The sequence below is a fragment of the Mus musculus genome, chromosome 14 (assembly GCF_000001635.26).
Source record: "Mus musculus strain C57BL/6J chromosome 14, GRCm38.p6 C57BL/6J".
Classification (NCBI taxonomy): domain Eukaryota; kingdom Metazoa; phylum Chordata; class Mammalia; order Rodentia; family Muridae; genus Mus; species Mus musculus.
This window is the reverse complement of record NC_000080.6, coordinates 81,703,947-81,725,069: the sequence shown is the minus strand read 5'-3', so window position 1 is coordinate 81,725,069 and position 21,123 is coordinate 81,703,947. Positions and strand designations below refer to the sequence as shown.

General features: G+C 35.7%; 1 long non-coding RNA gene across 1 annotated transcript in view; it reads right to left on the bottom strand.

Moving 5' to 3' along the window:
* Positions 1-4,053: 4,053 nt before the first annotated feature.
* Positions 4,054-21,123, bottom strand: part of Gm41219 — a 36,733-nt gene continuing 19,663 nt past the window's right edge. Inside the window, exon 3 of the long non-coding RNA XR_874866.1 lies at positions 4,054-4,105. This is a non-coding gene — a long non-coding RNA (predicted gene, 41219). The remainder of the gene's footprint in view (positions 4,106-21,123) is intronic.

The window sequence follows — 21,123 nt, the reverse complement described above, 5'->3', positions numbered from 1 at the left end:
CATAATAATGCTATTATGTATAAATTTTATTTTTATTTATCTCTTTTCTTATCCTGAATATTATTACAAATATAAGTAACATGGATATATCTAAGGAAAGATTTAGAATAACAAGCAACTATAAAATTATAATGAATCAACATATTTAATTCACCATTAATTTTATGCTAAAAGACTGTTGTTTTATTGAACATGTTTTTGAGTGTGAATTTGTATCAATGATGATGATGATAATGATATTGATGATGCCATACACTCACAAAGAATTACATTGATCTGCTTGCTCTTAGTCTCACAATCTTCTTTTTTCTAGTGTCTCCTGAATGTGAAGGCCTCTGAAACATTAAAATTGCACATTGCAGATTCTTGTGTCATCTTGTTGTAGATAGTATATTTAGTAAGAGATACTTGAAAGAGAAGGCTAGAATAGGTCAGCTACTTTGTATTTTCTTTTCCTGGTTTTAAGGCCAGCATCAGAGATTGAAGCTGAAGTACTGGTGATCAGCACAGAATTGGCCTTTTGTATAGAAAGAGTGGAGAGAGCCCTTGAGAATTGCAGTAAAGACTAGCAACTTGGTAGTGTGCATGTCCTGCTGAGAAATTCATGGACATTTTCAATGTTCTAACAGCCAAGTAAAACGACTTTAGCTTCATTGTTTCTTTACCTTTTTGGGAAGTTTATTAGCATTTTCTCAAGTTAATTGTATTTATTTGCCTTTTCAAACCTGAGGAACCATTGATTGACAAAAATAAGAAATAATAATAGACATAGAAAGGAAGGATAGATAGGAGGAGGAGGAGGAGGAAGAGGAGAGAGAGAAAGAGAGGGAGAGAGAAAGAGAGAGAGAGAGAGAGAGAGAGAGAGAGAGAGAGAGAGAGAGAGAGAGAGAGAATAAAATACTTGGTATGTCCTTGTGGCATTGTTCCCTCTTGTTCATACCTTCCACACTCCAATGGGGGCTTTATAATACGATCCTTTAAAGAATGTAAAATTAAAGGAAAACCCAAGCCAATGCAGGCACTCTATGATCAGAGGGAATGAAACAGTTAAAAAAAATCATGGAAAACTAGGTTATTTCAAAGAATTGGATGGGAATTCTACTTTGTCTATGTATCTCGTCCAAAATTCTGCTTTCTTGCTGCTTTATTTGGTGAAAAGCTGTTTTTAAGACATTGATCCTTTACTTTTCTTTTTTAAAATTCAATATAACCATACATGTTATCCCTTCTGTTTTCTCCTTATTCTTTTGCAAACTAATAGCTTTCTTTTCTCATTAAATATTGTGACTCAACATTCCTATAGCAGTGTTTCTCAGCCTGTAGATAGGACCCAAAATCTTTTGTGGGGGAGGTCTTGAAATAGCAACAGAAATATTTTTACTCTTGGGTGGATCATCACATTATAAGGAAATGTATTAAAATATTAGCATTAGGATAGTGTTATTTTAAACAAAAAATCTCAATCTATGTAGGCCAGTCTGGCCTCAAATTTATAATACTCTTGTTGGAGATTATCTCCTTATTATACAAACTATGATATCTGAACCAGCATATACCTGATTACAAGTTGTACTTTGGCATCATTAAGCATCACCTGCTTCATTGTTTTATAAATACTTCTTCTTTCACCTTCTTGCTGGTTTATTAAAATGTTGATGGCCTATAGCAGAGGCTGGAACTTCCTAGAAGAGATAGGAACTTTGGGGGAGAGTCAGACACTGAAAGATTCAGTCAGCAAGACACCAAGGAAGAAGCAGGCCAATAAAGAAGAAGAGAAAAGTAACCAGCCAAGAGGCAGAACTTAGATTAGTTGAAATAGGATAATTAAGTCACACACTAATGGGAAACAAGCCTAGGTGTAAGGCCAAGGCTTATAAATCAATATAATTTTTGTGTCATCATTCGATACTAGGGGTGACATAGAAAGACCCATGATTACATTCTATAACTGTGACTCAGATAAAAAGATTATAGGCTTGTTCTTACTATAATATTACACCTAACTAGCAACCATATTTTAAACATCACATGACTTTTTAGTATATTTATAATTGTAGTAGAATTACATAACTTTCAAAAAAAAAAAAAAAAAAAAAACCTTTCTCCCTCTAGTCCCAAATGGCTATCCTTCCTAGATCTTTTTTTATGTCCCAATTCTCAAGTTGATACCCTCTTTTATTGTGATGATGAGAATTTGTGATGTATGCAAAATATATATATAATCCCATTGAGCCTTTTTTGGTGGTGGTGGTATCTACATAGTTTCAAAGCTGACCACTCTACACTAAACAAACAATAAAAGGAATCTTCCTTGGGAGAGTTATTTCACCCTATCCAGTTATTACTTTCTTGTAATTATTTGCCTAAAGGTAGAACCCAGAAAAAAATTTCCACTTCCACATTAATTTGTCTAATAAAGTTGGCATTGTTGTAGTCTTGTTTATGCAACCATTTCTGGGAAAGTATGGTTAACAGAAGGCTTTCTGGTGTTTTGTGTGTGCGTTTTTTTGTTGTTGTTATTGTTAGTTTTTTTGTTTGTTTGTTTTTGGGTTTTTTGTTTTGTTTTGTTTTTTTACAAATTTTCAGTAACCTTCCTCAATGTTTCCTGAGTTACAGATGCTGGAGTCATGAAGTAGAAGTAGTTGTTGACATGGCCTCCCAACAATTTTATGATCTCAGCTTTAGCCCAGTTGTGGCTTCCTGAACTGGTTCCCTTCTACTGAAAAGAGCGAGTTTCTGATAAGGGGTTGTAGCTAAACTTATCTGCAAACTTGCTGAATTAATTTTTCTTTACCGAATTGAATTTCATTGTATATATGCAACCCATTTTAATTATGACTTAGCCCACTGGACTTAACACCATTCTATATACTTACTTGTTCAACAATGCTCAGTGCTGCCTTATTTATAATACCCAAGACATTGAAACAATGTAAATTTCCTCCAACAGATGAACATCCTATCTTTGAATATTTTTATAATGCTAGTTTAATTTCAATTCATGTTTTCATGGAGACATCCAAATGATAGAACCTTGAGTGTATTAAAAAATGGGAACTTCCTGCCTCTTCTCAATTTATTGAATCATAAACTCTAAAGTAGTAGCCATAATAATTTTCATTTGAAATAATTTTTTGGAGGTGACATAATCAAATCTAGTAAACAAATAGGTCATTATTAACCTTATGGAAGAAGTTTTTAATGACGAAAATGATACAACACCAAAATTTTACTTGGGAAAGATACCCTGTTTGAGACAAATCAGTGTTCAAGCTAGAGAGATGTCTTAGCTGTTAAGAGCCCAAAATGTTTGTCCAGAAGACCAGACTTCAGTTCCCAGCACGATATGGCTGCACAAAATAGTCTGTAACTCCAGTTAAAGTGAATGTGACTTCCTCTTCTTTTATCCATTTCATTTCTTTCACATGGAGCACAGCTGAATATGCAAGCTAATACTCATACACATAAAATAAAATAAAGAGAAATTTTAGGGCCCACCAGCGGCTCACATGTCTGGGTTCGAGCCTGGAAGGCATCTTGGAACTGAAAGAAAAGAGAGAGCCTAGGCGGGTTGAGAAATAATGGAACCAAGACTACTAGTCTGTTCAAGGTTCAAATTTTTTTATTTATTTACTTATTTATTCATATGTAAGTACACTTTAGCTGTCTTCAGACACTCCAGAAGAGGGAGTCAGATTTCGTTACAGATGGTTGTCAGCCACCATGTGGTTGCTGGGATTTGAACTCAGGACCTTTGGAAGAGCAGTCGGCCCTCTTAAACACTGAATCATCTCACCAGCCACAAGGTTCAAATTTTTAATGGTGCACACGCTTTATAAAGGAGAGGGGAAAGCCCATTCCCGCCAATTCATCTTTGAAGCCTGGAACCAGCTGCGGGTGATGATGTGCAGGATAGGACGTAGTCTCTGGGATAGCTCCGGGGCCTCTCAACTGGTTGCAGTATCTTGAAGAGGAACAGCAACAGTGGCTGAACAATAGAGTAATCTAGGGAGAAAGGCTCCACCCTAGATAATCTCCTTAGTGGCAGCAAGGTCAAGTTCTGGCCCAGTCTGCTTCAGGTTTGTGGGTGGCTACAGAGAAATGACTAAAAATACAAATATCAGAGTGAAATGATTATTATCTTAAAGAACGTTGATAATTTAAGACTAGTCAAAACTTTAAATAATAGTATCACTCCTCACATATTCCCAAAGGGCTTATATAATACTTGCTTTATATAAAAACATACTTCCTTCATGGTCAGAAGATATAGCACATAGCTACCGACCCCCCACACATAGACACACAGAGTATATTTTCTCCTTTGGAAATAGCACTTTCAATTATGTAACATACGTTATTTAAAATAAGAATCAATAATAGTTTTGTTGCAATTTTTGGGTACTTTATAATTTGATAAAAGTGTTATGTCATATTTATCAGTATTCATAGAAGTCAATGTATTATAATGTGCTTTGTATTCAAGATTTATCAGATCAAAACTAATAAATTATTCTGAATCATGAAGTTGAAATGTAATGTCTAGGACAGTAACAACTAGAAGGATTTCATTTTGCTCATAAATTTATCAAAAATGGAAACAAAGAACAAAGCTTTGGCATAAAATGAACTAAATAAAAGAAGAGTTGTATAGATAAATGCTATCATGAGTACATTTTGAATTTTGAAATTGCTTTGATAGATATTAAAAAATCTTAAAATACCATCATGGGAAGAAAAGTTTGCATAGTTGAAAATGTGATTAGAAAACATATCTGAGAACCGACATCACAATTTCATCCTTTATTTGTGTTTGGTTTGCTGTGCACATTTGTGGGGCAAGGGGAACTGTGCCACCAAACAGAAGAACTGGAGAGGTCAAATCCGATTTAAAAACTCCCGTAAATCTCATACTTGAGAATGCCTACGTAGGCATTAGATCCAGTTCCTGGCCAGACTACCCGATCTGGAATGTGTGACTCAATCTCGACAACCACTCACAGAGCACAAAAAACAAGAGTTCTCCATGCTAATGAGGTATCTAGATAGGCTCTGAGTATTTAGCCATTTAGCTTCCCTTCCTGGGCATTGCTTCCTGGAAAGGTATTTTATCTCTGGTTCACCCTGAGTACAATGTATGCATCCTTATCAGCCATGAATAAAGCAGTTTATACAAGCAAGGAAAAGATTCATTATGAATTTCCACAGGGAAGACCCTTGCCATAGGAGAACCACACCTTCCTTAGAAGGCCTGTTGTCCAGCCCCTCCATATTTTAGCACTCACTCAGAAATAAGCAAGATTCTCTTCCAAACTAGGCCCAGGCAGAGGCCTGAGTATACCATGGTCAGGCCAACTCCTCACAATCCTCAGTGTTTGGTTACCCAAGAGTTTGGGAAGCATAACCTATCCCAGCATCACTATTTCTCAACTGGAGAAAAATGGGCTGAGAGCCTCTGAAGTATTGACTGTGTTCTGCTTTCCCTAAATGACATTCCTCAAGTGCTCCAGTCCCACTGTCAAGGCACACATGCAGCCTCTCTATCTCTCATTTTTGCCTCCCCTGATTTAGGCCTTCTGATACCCCAGGAGAGAGGCAGAAACACAGACTGACACATATTTAAGCATATCCTTGTCCTATCACAGGTGTCTTCTATTATGGTCTTTCTATGACTTCCTTGTGCAGTTCCAAGCCACCATGGAGAACTACCCTCTCCCATTGTCTCTTCAATATGTCAATTATGCTTGAAGTATACTGTATCCTTTCAGTTTCTGGGAACCAATCCTGACCCCCCTAATAGACTTTATCTATCTTATTTATTATTCCTAAATTCATTTTTCTTCATTTATTTCCCAGCCTTATTTTTTATTTTCTCTTCTGTTTGGTCAAATATTTTATCAAAACAATTTAGTTATCTTTAAAAATTGAATACTGACTAAAAGCCTTATTTTTACATTGTTTAGACTACAACTTGCCTTTCAGAGATTATGCCCCTTCTTATTAATACTCATTCTGCTGGACTAGAATCTCTCATTCTGTAGAGATTATATAACAATGTATTTGTGCATCAATTTTTAAATGAATTAAAATGAACACATTATTGATTCACAGTTAAGATAAATTATCACCATGGACTTATGAAATAAATATTCCAGAAAGAAGTAAACTAATAAAAATAATCAACTCTTCTCTAACTAGAAAAATAATTGAAGTTATCACTGAGAAGAATGTATTCAGGGAAAGGACGAATTAGACTTTGAGGCATGGCAAATTATGAGAAATTGCAGCAGAAGTTATAACCCTGTTTTGTTGTTGTATTTGTTTGTTTGTTTTTTGTTTTTGCTACTCAGATACTTTCCTGTAAAAATCTTATGATACACAGTAAACATAAAGTAATCCTTTCATTTGATTATAGTTACAAAATTAAAAAAAAACATGAAAACAAAAATATGAAATAAAGGATGTTGAGATGTATACACTTCATTGATTTTGAAAAATCGTCACCATCACAGAAGAATGCCAAAGCTTTACAGTAAAAAACAAATACAAGTTTTAAAGACTTAGGATTCAATAAAGGTGCCCTCAGTATCAGATGGAGGCAGAGCTCTCTGCATTCTGGTGAGTGCTGTGCTCATCAGTCCAGTGATGGCTCAGAGCTGACTCTCCAGGAGGAGACAACAAACTTCACATGGCCTTTCCTGCAGAGCAGATTGTGAAAGACCCATGGACTGACTCTGCTGGAAGCTGCTCAGTGCATTCTGGCCTAGGGTTACAGAAGACTTACTACAAAGGCAAATGGAATGCGACTGACATTTTGAAATCAACAATAAAAGTCCACCATAAAAAGTTGGTGTAGTATGAAGAAAGGCTACTAAGTCCTATGTGAATGCCTTGAACACAGAATTCAGCAAGCCAACATTGAAGTAAACTATATTCTAATTACATATACATAAAAAAATCTCATATTATACACAAATACAACTGTATGGTGCTATTATGGCTTTTGAAAGCACGTCAAACAATTGGTTAAAATTTTCTAATTTTCACCATCTTACATTAACAAAATATAGGATGATTCCTAATCAATGATTTCAAAAGTAATAAATAGAAATATAGGACATGTTTTTGTTTTTCATTTCATAGCAGAAATTAGCAATGCTGTAATTATAGAAAATAAATTGATTAAAATATACTTTATTTGCCGGTTGTGGTGGCGCATGCCTTTAATCCCAGCACTTGGGAGGCAGAGGCAGGCAGATTTCTGAGTTCGAGGCCAGCCTGGTCTACAAAGTGAGTTCCAGGACATCCAGGGATACACAGAGAAACGCTGTCTCAAAAAACCAAATACACACACACACACACACACACACACACACACACACACACACACACACATATATATATATACTTTACTCAAGATTAGCATTTTTTCCTATATTCATTATATAGTGATATGCTGATACTATTACAATTTAAAACTTGCAAACCCATCAAACATTACGTCCAATAATATAATGAGGACAGAGAGACTGAAAATAATGGCCATTCAGTTTGCATATTACATGGAACTGACTAGATAGTTGGACTGAGAAAGTTTGGGGCAGTCTTTTCTTTTTTCTTTTTAATAATGGGGTTTTATGCCATTCAGCCTGTTAGTAGTCAAAAGTTCAGTGTTAAGACAAAAAAGATAGATATCACACACACACACACACACACACACACACAGTGTGAGTGGGAGATAAAGTTAGATAATTTGGATAACAAATAATTTCTTTCATTTGAGAACTGATGATATGCAGTTCAGCTAAAAATTTCTGAGGCAGAGAAGGGAAGTGTCGAGTCTCTGCTCTGCTTGCTCATAAGAAAGCAAGGGCATCTTTGAGGCCCATTCAATTGTACAGAAGAATGATTCTATATAGTAAGATGTATTATAGAACACAAGATGATCTAGAAATTTGTCAGCTTTAAATATTTTCCAAGAATGCCTGGTTTAGTTAAAATTCAAAACAGACAGTATATCCAAAGTTTGTGCATGTGCATATAAATTACTATTCTTTTTATCTAGATACTAAGATTCTTAATATTAAATGTATACTTTACGATTTCTTGTTTCTGTACACATCTTGAAATTGTATATATATGAATATAAAAAAATGTGTGTGCACACTATGTATCTATAGTTCATAAAAACAAATACAAACAAATAAATATATCATTTATTAATCTTTAATGTAACTTCAAAATCTTTGATGTGCCCAAGGGAAGATATTTCATTCTCTGACATTTCCCAAATTTAACATGCATGAAATGAAGAGATTCTCATGATTTACTGCCTAGGACTTCCCAATCTTTATCGTGAAGTCTGTGAGAGATGCAATTTAAGGTGAATGCATAAACTGGCCAATTTCATTTTTCCCCAGCACAGCTCAGACCACTGCCTAGGAAATATATAGTTTGGTAGAGAATGATAAAAAAAATCTGAATTACTGAATAATATTGCAGGCATAAGTTATTAAAATGTAATCCATATGGCTTTTTAATCGTGAATAATCGGCACCTTTTCCATGCAGCTCTCTGTAACTTAGAAGTATGTATGATTTGTTCTTTGGCACTTACTTAGTTTACTGAAGAACTTCGCTAGTGACCGTGTACATCTCTTGGCACATCTGACAAAACCTAGGGCTGAGTGTGGAGAACCAGTTTGAATGTAGCAAAATGTTCTTGGGTCGTTTTTGCTCTTCTGGAAGAGTTCACTAACAGATGGTGGCTTGTCACTGCTAATGGAGTGTTAGCCTGAAAAACTTCAAGGATCCATGCGGAGTGTGACACCCTTCCCTTCCTCCTTTCAAGCCACCTCACAGAAATAGCCCATAATGACCTTTTTTTTCTTTTCACAGATGATTGTACCTTATGTCGGCTGTTTCCTTCCAAGCCACATCATAGATGTTCTCATCCAAATATGACAAAAGACTTTTCATTGTTTGACAGCTAATCTGTGTACTAAATACTTGCAGCATTGGGCTGTAGTAGAAATGATATAATGGTCAGACATTTTCAGTCCTGAGGTCTGGCCCTAGCTCTGCAAGTCTTGGGCCAGAAAATGCTCCAGCTGTGCATGTCATTGTTCTCTCTGAACATGAGCCTATTGTTTTTATCAAACAATAGGCTCAGCTATTATAATATATGATTCCAATTTTTTGTAAGCATCAAGAAGGTAGCATATTGTCAGTCAACCAGTAAGACCAATTGGGTTATTCTGACTAAAATTTCAACTTTAAATAAAAGGTGCCAATTTGGTTTCTAAGCTAAATATTTGTCAGAAATCCACATCAACATCAGCCCATCTCTATGTATTTAATAATCTGCAATTGTAAATAAGTACCCCAAACTATTTAATATGGAGAGGTAAATTCATACTAAAACTCGGGTGACATAAATCTGTTTCCAAATTTGTTTACAATTTAAGCCAGATATAACGATGATACTTCTAAACATATAACATGATGCCTATTATGATGGTCTGAATGAGAAATATGTCCCAGAGGCTCTGGATTTGAGCCCTTGGTTCCCACTCTTGATACTGTTTGAGGAGCTCCACTTGGAACAGTCTTGCTGGAGGGAGTACGTCACTGAGAGCAGGCTTTGAGATTAAGGGTCACTTCTCCTTTGTTTTATTGCTTTCTGCCACATGCTTGCAACTTCCTCCTACTCTGACGATGCCTTCTTCTTACTGAACACCTTTTCCACCATGACAGACTCTTATCCTTCTGGAACTTTAAGCCCAAATAAACTCTTCCTTCCAAGAGTTGCCAATGTCGTGGTGCTCTCTTTGGCAACAGAAAACTAATATATTTGGTGATTATATGATGTTGGGGATTTTAAGATAATTTTAAATTTGATGGTATTTACATCTTGCTCATATTGCCAGAAAATAAAAGAAGTTAAAATTCTATCTAAGACACAGAGGTAGGGAGTGGTAGTTATGGGTCATTAAGAGACAAGTCCTCAGTAGTCAAGGACTTCTACAGTACTTAAGCTAGCCATTCCACTGGAAGTAAAGCTAATTCTATACCTGAAAGCTTATTGAATATTAAAATTCTTACATTAAAGTATGTACATTAGTACTTACATTTTGCTGTTGGATTCTATAGCTTTTTTTCCATTATTTTCTGCTTGCTACTTCCTGTTATCTTTCCCCCATTTTTCTTCTTTTTATTTCTTTCTTCCTCCCTCTCTTATCCTCTCCCTCAGTCCCTTTCAGTTTTACCTTCCCCCATCACCAAATAAGTGGTTTTATCTATTAATATCAGAACACAGAATACAAACATATCTCATCTGCAACAATCAATTATCACTGGTAGACATGTGTAGATAATTTTGAATGAATAAGCATATGTAAACATACTCCCATTTGTACCATGAAAGGATAAGTAATTTTCAAGTATTTTTAGTTGCTCTCTTTTATGAGTATTTTCACAAGTAGCTTAAAGGTAGAGTCTAAACAAATACATGAGATAATCTCTAATATGGTAATTAAATTAACATGAAACTATGAACATTTCTAAGAATCTGTCAACTACATTCACATATGCTTCATAATTACTACTTTTGTAATTTATTCTTTTATTTAGATAGCAAATTTTACTATTCTCTTAATTTCTGTAAGTTGCAGGGTTTTCTCAACGATTTCCTTTCATCACACTCTTACCTAATTTTACTATTTTTAAAGTACATTAGTAGTATTAGCTTTAATCATTGACATGAAAATCCAGTAAAATTCACTCTAATTTTGGGTTGTTTCATTGGGTTTTATCATTTAGGACTTTGCTCTAAATTAGTGGTTTATCACAAGTTTCATTTAATCTGTACAATCAATCAATTTTAAAACCCTAAATTCTTGGATTATAATTTTATAATCATGGTAATCAATGAAATTATATTTTGTATTATTCACTCTGTAGCAAACATGTAAATAAAGAATGTTAATCCTATCGGCCATGCATTTGTAGTAATCTGAATAAAACATCAACAATTACAATTCTTACCAATATTTCCTCTCCATTCTTTCCCTCTTTACAAACTCTTCAGTATATTTCCTTGGCTCTTTCAGACCCACAGCATCTCTCCATCCATGGATTTGTGTGTGTGTGCATGTGTGTATGTATACATAAATGCAAGCTCTTCAGTCTGTATAAAATTAAGTGTATGCATGTTTGCAAGGCTGACCATTTGGTATTAGATAAATGATGTGCTTCTCCCTGAGACAGAATAGTTCCCATGCCCTCTGCAACACTTCATTGCCCATAGTTATTTATTGAGTGTTGAGTTCCCATGAAATGTCTCCCATCTATTTTCGCATGTCTATCAATATTATCCTTCTTTAGGTCATAATTAAGCATCCATGTTGGTGAGGTTTTATGGGCATAGTGTCAGATGTTCCTTGGAGACACAATCTCAAAAAAAATACTATACTTTCCTGGCTCTTAAAGTGTTTCTGTGCCTTTCTTTTCAATGAGCCTGAAGCCTTGGTTGCAGAAGGTTTTGTTGTTGTTGTTGCTGTTGTTTGTTTGTTTTGTTTTGTTTTAATTTTATTATTTTCTTTATTTACATTTCAAATGTTATCCCCTTTATTGGTCTCCCTCTGAAAATCCTCTCCACTTATGCCCTCCTCCCTCCTCCTTCTGATCAACCTACCCACTCCTGAGATTCCTGGCCTTGGCATTCCCCCAACTTGGGACACTGAGCCTTCATGGAACCAAGGGCCTCTTCTCCCACTGATGACTGACAAGGCCATCCTCTGCTGCATATGTAGCTGGAGCTATAAGTACCTCCATGAGTACTCTTTGCTTGGTGGTTTAATCCCTGGAAGCTCTGGAGATACTGGTTAGTTTATATTGTTGTTCCTCCTATAGAGGTGTAAAACCTTTCAACTCCTTGGGTCCTTTCTCTAGCTCCTTCATTTGTGACCCTGTGCTCAGTCCAATGGTTGGCTGAGAGCTTCCACCTCAGTATTTATCAGGCACTAGTAGAGCCTTTCCGGAGAGAGCTATATCAGGCTCCTGCCATCAAGCACTTGTTGGCATCCAAACAGTGTTTAAGTATGGTGATTGTATATGGGATATATCCCCAGGTAGGGCAGTCTCTGGCTGGTTTTCCTTCAGTCACTGTTCCATACTTTGTCTCTCTAACTCCTTACATGGGTATTTTGTTCCCCCTTCTAGGAAGGATCGAACTATCCACATTTAGGTCTTCCTTCTTCTTGAGTTTCATGAGGTTTGTGAACTGTATCTTGTGTATTCTGACCTTCTGAGCTAATATCCGCTTATCAGTGAGTGCATGTCATGTGTGTTATTTTGTGATTGTGTTACCTCACTCAGGATGATACCCTCCACATCGATCCATCTGCCTATGATTTTCATAAATTCATTGTTTTTAATAGGTGAGTAGTACACCATTGTGTAAATATACCACATTTTCTGTATCCATTCCTCTGTTGAGGGTCATCTGGGTTCTTTGCAGCTTCTATTATAAATAAGGCTGCTATGAACATAGTGGAGCAAGTGTCCTTATTACCTGTTGGAGTGTCTTCTGGGTATATGCCCAGGAAATAAGTGGACTCTAAGCACACTAACTCTAAGGGCTTAGCTCTGGCATGCCTAACTTACCAGTAATCAACAGCTTCCTTTCATTTTTTAAAAAAATATTTTACTGCTTATTTTGTTTATTTACATTTCAAATGCAATCATCCTTCACAATCCAACTCCCAATCTCCAACCCCCCCCCCCAATCCAAACCCCCTTCCTGTCTGCCTCCACAAGGGTGCTAGCCCACCTACCCAACTACTCTCTCCCACCACCCCAGCATTCCCATAATCTGGGGCATCAAGCCTTCACAGGACCAAGGGCTTCCCCTCTCTCTGATGCCAGATAAGGCCATCCAGTGCTACCAATTCGGCTGGAGCTATGCATCCCTCCATAGCTCTAGTACCTCTAGGTGTACTCTTTTGTTGGTAGTTTAGTCCCTAGGAGCTCTGGGAAGTCCAGTTGGTTGATATTGTTGTTTTTCCTATGGGTTTGCAAACACCTTCAGCTCCTTCAGTCCTTCCCCTAACTCCTCCATTGGATTCCCCCTGCTCAGTCCAATGGTTGGCTTCATGCATCCACATCTCTATCAGTAAGACTCTGGCAGAGACTCTCAGGAGACATCCATCATGAGGGAAATGTAAATCAAAATGACCCTGAGATTCCACCCCACACCAGTCACATTGAGTAAGATAAAAATCTCAGATGACAGCAGATGCTGGTGAGGATGTAGAGAAAGAGTAGCATCCCTCCACTGCTGATGGGATTGCAAGCTTGCACAACCACTCTGGAAATAGTTCTGGAGGGGTTGTTGGGATACAAGCAATCTCGAAATCAGTCTGGTGGTTCCTCAGAAAATTGGACATAGTACTACCTGAAAACTCAGCTATACCACACGTTGGCATATCTCCAAAAGATGCTCCAACGTATAACAAGGACACATCCTGCACCATGTTCATACCAGCCTTATTTATAATAGCCAGAAGGTCCAAAGAATATAGATGTTCCCCAACAGAGGATTAGATACAGAAAATGTGGTTGTTTTACACAATGGAGAGCAGTAACCAAACAGCCTTCTAATTTTACTTGGAACCTAGACCCAATCACCACAGGTAAATCATGCCTGGTGCTGAAAACTCGGCCAACTATATAGGGCTAGAGGTATCATAGTGGATGAAGAACTCTTTTAAAACCTGGTAAAGAGAGCATGAATTTTATGTCAAAATATATTCACAAATAGTATAAAATGGCAATAGAGTAGTTTAAAATTTAGTTTACTTTAAATGAAAACCAGACCTAGTATCATCACAGCAAAATCATAATTCTGAAACACTTAACTAGGATTCAACTAGAACAAAACAAGCATATCTCTTATTCAGCATAGACATTGTATTCTGATATTCATTTTACTTATTTCCTTTCCTGTTATAATCAAATCTACCCCTTGTGTTTTGACAAGTCAAAGTATCCCAGACAGCTCTAGGTCATACATATGTTGACAGGTTATAGAGCCATATTGTAGTATATTCAGTTGTGAAATTGTGTAAAACAATTTGTGAATATTTATTTACTTAAGGTCAACTATTTTTTTAAATCACAGATATAAGGAAAGATATGTGCTATTCTTCTCATCCTGAAGATTAGAAGTCTTCAATAATTGTAGCCACTGGAAAAATTATATGTAACTAAATGCAAATTACTTTAGAGGTATACTTTATTTCTCTAAAGAGGCTGTGCTTAGTAGTTAAAATGAAAACTAATACTTCATAATTAGTAAACTGAGATGGTGAAAATAACAACAAACTGAAAATTTAGATAACATTTGAAATTGATTGTTATGGACAATGTTTTTTGTATGTTTGAACATAAATGTGTTCTTCAAGAAAACTTATGATGATGAATCATTTACTCATTAGCTTAGAATCCATATAGAACTGTGAAAGATTGCTTTGATTAATTAAAATGGGTAAGAAAATTCCATACAAAAGGAGAGTGAACCCATTCCCTAAGTTTGGGCCATGTTGTTTGTAAAAAGAATGAAGTTATCTAAGTATAAGCTTTCACTATTGATTTCTTTCTGAGTGTAAATGCGATGTGGTCATATGACTCAAAAGTCTACTCTTAAGCTTTCCCAGTCATGCTTAAGCCAAAAGGTGAACTTAAGCAAAAAATTACTCTTCTTTCCTAAAGTTGCTTTCACTAATTTATTTTATCACTAAAAATGAAATGAATAGAGATATCTTCAAAATTAAAAGTATTTATTTATTAATAAATTTATTAATTAGTCTATTTTTCTTAGTAGGAAACAAAGATTTGACATGGAAAACTACTTTTCATCTTATATTGAGTTAGTTTCCAGTATGAGTGAATTGTGTGAATCCAGGCAGAGAGTAAAGCATTAGTTGTATTCAGGTATTCAGTAGGATCTAAAACTATCACATTTTTTTTATCAAAATTAAAGCACAAATATCTTTGTATTCCTTGGAATTACTGAGTTTCATCAAGTGGACAGAGGAAAGTATTTTCAGGGATCTTGGAATTTTAATATTTATGAGAATGCAGAAGATCCACTCAAAGATCTTCTAATTGGCTTAGGGGACTGAACTATATTGCCCTTCACATGTTTGTAGATAACACAACTCAGGTTCTTTGGCCTTGGATCCCCAGATTCCTCAAAAAGAAAAAAAAAAGGTTATTTATAGCCCTAAGTAAGATATACTTACAATGTTAATGTGAGTATGTTAACATAATATAAGCAAAGACCGTGTGTTTGTATTTGTATGTTTTAGTTTAGTGTTGCTTTGACAGAACTAATGTAATTGTTGAACGAGAACAAGAATTTTTTTTTTTTTAATTCTTTAAGCACATCAGAGCTGGGAGGGCAAACAGCTCAGTCCATTGGTCAGGAAATAGGAAAATGATTTTGGAACTAGGTCAACCTCATGTTTTTCAACATGTTAGTAGGATCAACATATAGTGATACCATGAAAGGAGTACGCTATTCTCTATTTTTAGGATGCCATGAAATCATTAATGCTGGAAAGTATCCAGAGGTTTGAAAGCTAATATTTCTTCTTGGAGTAGCTTTAACTAAAAACAAGCCCAGATTTGAATTTTCTACTTCTTTCTATATATCTTTTGTTCCTAATTTTCTTAACAACAAAGGATTTATTATACAGCACAGAAACATGGTATGGGAAAAGAATTGGAAATCTTTTGTTTTTAATCTATGTTACTGGAGTTTATAGAATTTACTTTAGTGGACCCTACTGATCCAGTTTAGGATTCCAAAACACAAATAGATATTATCACCCTATATGCACATGTTGATTAATGCACTTGTTGTTGATACTTGTTTTCTTTGAGTTTACTTTTAGACTCTTGTGTGCTTTCAGTAAATGATTAGCACAGCACACATACATTACTCTGAATTAGGAATTGGAAGAGCACATAACATGATTAAAGCTATATGATTAGCTTGTTTTATAAAACCTGATTACACAGAAAGCTCACAGTATAGTAAGGTTGTTGACAATACTTGGTGAAAAGCAGGTTAAATATAAACAGGCTAAATAAACAGTAGGGAAACAGATTGAGTCTATAGTTACAAATGATCTCAAAGAATGTATGACATTCTGTTTTACCCCTTTCTTCTGTGACTGAGTTTCCTTTGTTGAATATTATTTAAAGAATGCTTTTAGCATACAATTGAAACCATATAACTAAGACCTAAGGACATCTTCTAAAGAAAAGGGGACAAAAGGTTTCTGAATAAAAGTGAGGGAACCCTTCTTTTGTAAACCAGTGTAAGAACAACATGAATAGTAGCTGCCTTACATCTATACTAATTACTCTCAATTTAAAGAAGGTAAACATTTTTCTACTTTTTCTTACAAATCATTTTTATATAATATATTCTGATCATGCTTTTCCCTAATCCAACCTCCTCACCTATCAAACACCATGCCCTTTCTTTCTTTCTTTCTTTCTTTCTTTCTTTCTTTCTTTCTTTCTCTCTCTCTCTCTCTCTCTCTCTCTCTCTCTCTCTCTCTCTCTCTCTGTCTTTTTTTTTTTTTTTTAGAAAGCAAACAGGCAAACAAAAAATAGGCCAAAAATAAGCAAGCAAACAAACAGAACCAAGAAACTGACACAGAGACACACAGTCACATACACAGGTATGTGAGTAACAAAACCAAAGAAAACAAAATTTATCAAGGCCTTTCCACTAACCCAGGCCTACAAACAACACTAGAAGGAAGATAACTCAAGAAGGCTAACCACACTCAAGAAAACACAAAAAATAAGTAATTTCACATCATTGAAACCAATAAAAGAGAAACACACACACATAAGCTACTTCCACCAACATCAAAATAACAGGAAGTAACAATTATTGGTCATTAATTTCTCTCATCACCAATGAACTAAATTCCCCAAACAAAACACACAGGCTACCAAATTGGATGTGAAACACTACCCATCATTCTGCTGCATACAAGAAACATATCTTAACAATAGATAAATATTACCTCAGAGTAAAGGGCTGGAACAAAGTTTTCCATGAAAGCAAATGGACTGAAGAAGCAAGTTAGAGGAGTCATTTTAATAACAAATAAAATTGACTTTTAACCAAAAGTAATTAAAAGAAATGTGGAAGGCTATTTTATACTCATCAAAGGGGGAAAAAAAACACCCAAAGGACATTTCAGTCCTGAATATCTATGTGCCAAATGCAATAGCACCCACATTTGTAAAAGAAATATTACTAAAACTTAAACATGCCTTGAACCTCACACATTAATAGTGGGAGACTTCATCATCCCACTGTCACCAATGAACAGGTCATCAAGACAGAGACTAAACAGAAAAATAATGAAACTAACAAAGGTTATGATACAAATAGACCTAAGAGTTATTTATAAAATATTTCACCTAGAGAATGATATACTTTCTTAAAGGTACTTCATGAAACCTTCCCCCAAATTGAACATATACTCGTTCAAAAAGAAAGCCTTCATCAGATATAAAGAAGACTGAAACTACCACTTGCACTTTATCAGATCATCATGGATTAAAGCTAAACTTTTCAGGAACAACAGAAAGGCTACAAACTCTACAACTCTTTAACTGGGTTAGGGAAGAAATAAAGGGAAAAAAGACATTCTAGAAGTCAATGAAAATGAGGAAACAACATACTAAAATGTGTGCAACACTATGAAATCAGTGCTAAAAGGAAAGTTTACAGCACTAAGTGTACTCATAATGAAATGAAAGTTCTCATACAACCAATTAAAAGTACACCTAAAGGCTATATAAAGAAAGGAAGCAAACACACCCAGGAGGAGTAGAGAGCAAGAAATAAGGAAACTCGGGGCTGAAATCAATCAATTAGAAACAATGAGAACAATATAAAGAATCATAAAGCCAAGAGCTTTTTCGTTGAGAAAGTAAACAACATAGACAAACTCATAGAAAAAATTACTAAACAGCAGAGAAACAGTACCCAAATTAACAAAATCAGAAAGGAAAAGGGAAATAACAATAGATACTGAACAAATTCAGAAGATCATTAGTTCTTCTTTCAAAAGCATGTACACCACAAGATTGGAAAATCTAAATGTAGTGGATAATCTTCTGCAAAGACACAAATTATCAAAGCTGAATGAAGATCAGGTAAACAATCTGAATAGTCCTATAACCACCTAAATAATAAAAGCTGTCATAGAAAGTCTCTCTCTCTCTCTCTCTCTCTCTCTCTCTCTCTCTCTCTCTCTCTCTCTCTCCCACGCACCCCCCCCCCACACACACACACACGCACACACACAAACACTGCCAAGGACAAGAAGGTTTTGGTGCAGAATTCTACCAGACTGTCAAATAAGAACTAGTACCAACACCCGTCAAACCATTCCACAATATAGACACAAAACGAATATTGACAAACTCATTCTGTGATGTCAAAGTCACCCTGATACATAACACTACATAACGACTGTACAAAGAACGAGAATTTCAGACTAATTTCCTTTATGAACATTGATGCAAAAATACTAAATAAAATACTCACAAATCAAATCCATAAACACATCCAAGACACTATCCACTATGGTCAAGTAGGCTTCACCCCAGAATCCAGGGATGGTAAAATATTTGAAAATCTATCAACATAATCCATCATGTAAGCAAACTTAAAGAAAAAAAAAAACCACAAGATTGTCACTAGAAGCCAAAAATAAAGTTTGACAAAATCCAGCACAACTTTGTGATAAATGTATTAGAGAAAGCAAAAATAAAAGGAGCATATATAAATACCATAATGGCAATGTACAGTAAGCCAATAGCTAACATCAAACTAACTGGAGAGAAATTTAAAATATTTCCGCTCAAATAAGGGACAAGATAAGCCTATCCACTTTCCCCCATCTCTTGAATATAGTACTTAAAATTCTTACTGGAAGAATAAGACAACTCAAAGTGGTTAAGGAGATATAAATAATTAGGGAAAAAGCCAAAGTACTGGTATTCTCAAATGATATGGTAGTATGCACAAGTACCCACAAAACATTTATCAGATAACTCCTACATCTAATAAACACCTTCAGCAAAGTGGCTGGATTCCAAATTAACTCAGAGAAATCAGTAGCCCTCCTCTAGTCAACAGATAATCAGGCTGAGAAAGAAGTTAGGGTAACAATACTCTTCACAACAGTCATAAATAATATAACATATCTGGGTGTGACTCTAACCAAATGAGTGAAAGACTTGTATGACAAGAAGTTCAAGTCCTTGAAAAACACTGAGGAATATATCAGAAGATGGAAAGATCTCCTATGCACATGAATGGTAAGGATTAAAATAGTGAAAATATACATATTACCAAAGCAGTCTACAGATTCAAGGCAATCCCATCAAAATTCAAACACAATTTTTCACAGATCTTAAAAAAAAACCCACAAAAAAACAATTCTCAACTTAAAATGGAAAAACAAAAAACTCAAGATAGATAAAACAATCCTGATCAATAAAAGAACTTCAGGGGGTATCACTATCAGTGACAGTAACAATTACTACAGAACAACAGTTATAAAAACTGCATGTAATTGGTATAAAAACAGAAAAGTGGATCAATGGAATTTAATCAAAGACAAATAAATACACCCACACAACTACAGACACTAAAATTTTGACAAAGAATCCAAAACAATACAATGGAAAAGGGAGATCATCTTCAACAAATGGTGCTGGTCTAACAGTACTCCTGCTTGTAGAAGAATGCAAATATATCTATGTTTATCACCCTGCACAAAACTCAAAACGGAATAGACCAAAGACATTAACGTTAAATCCAGATCCACTAAATGTAAAAGAACAGAAAATAAAGAATAGTGTTGAACTTGTCAGTACATGAGGCAACTTCCTGAACAGAACACCAATGGCTCAGGCACGGTCATGATTTGAATATACTTGGCCCAGGGAGTGGCACTATTTGGAGATGTGGCCTTGTTGAACTAAGTGTGTCCTTATAGAAGCCTTATGTATAATAGCCAGAAGCTGGAAAGAATGCAGATATCACTCAACAGAGGAATGGATACAGAAAATGTGGTACATTTATACAATGGAGTACTACACGGCTATTAAAAAAATGAATTTATGAAATTCTTGACAAATGGGTGGATCTGGAGGATATCATCCTGAGTGAAGTAACCCAATCACAAAAGAACACCCATGATATGCATTCACTGATAAGTGGATATTATCCCAGAATCTCAGAATACTCAAGATATAATTCACAAAACACATGAAACTCAAAAAGAAGGAATAATAAAGTGTGGATACTTTGGTCCTTCTTAGGAAGGGGAAAAAATACCCATGTAAGGAGTTACAGAGACAAAGTATAAAGCAGAGACTGAACAAATGACCATTGAGAGACTGTCCTACCTGGGGATACATCTCATAAGCAACAGCTAAAACCAGACACTATTGTGGATGCCAACAAGAGCTTGCTGACAGGAGCGTGAAATAGCTGTCTCTGGAGAGGCTCTGCCAGTGCCTGACAAATACAGAAGTGGATGCTCACAACCATCCATTAGACTGAGCACAGGGTTGCCAATGAAGGAGCTAGAGAAAATACCCAAGGAGCTCAAGGGTTTTGTAGCCCCATAAGTGGAACAACAATATGAAATAACCAGTATATCCAGAGCTCCCTGGGTCTAAACCACCAACCAAAGAAAACACATTGTGGGACTCATGGTTATAGCTGCATATGTAGCAGAGGATCGCCTAGTAGGTCATCAATAGGAGGAGAGGCCCTTGGTCCTGTGAAGATTATATGCCCCAGTATAGGGGACTGCCAGGGTCGGGAAGCAGGAGTGGGTGGGTTGGTGTGTAGTGTTGGGGGGGGGTGGTAGGGGTTTTTTGAAGAAGAAACTAGGAATGGGGATAACATAAAATGTAAATAAAGAAAATATCTAATAAAAATAGGTGTGTCACTGTGGGCATGGGATTTAAGACCCTCATCTTAGCTGCCTGGTAGTCAGTATTC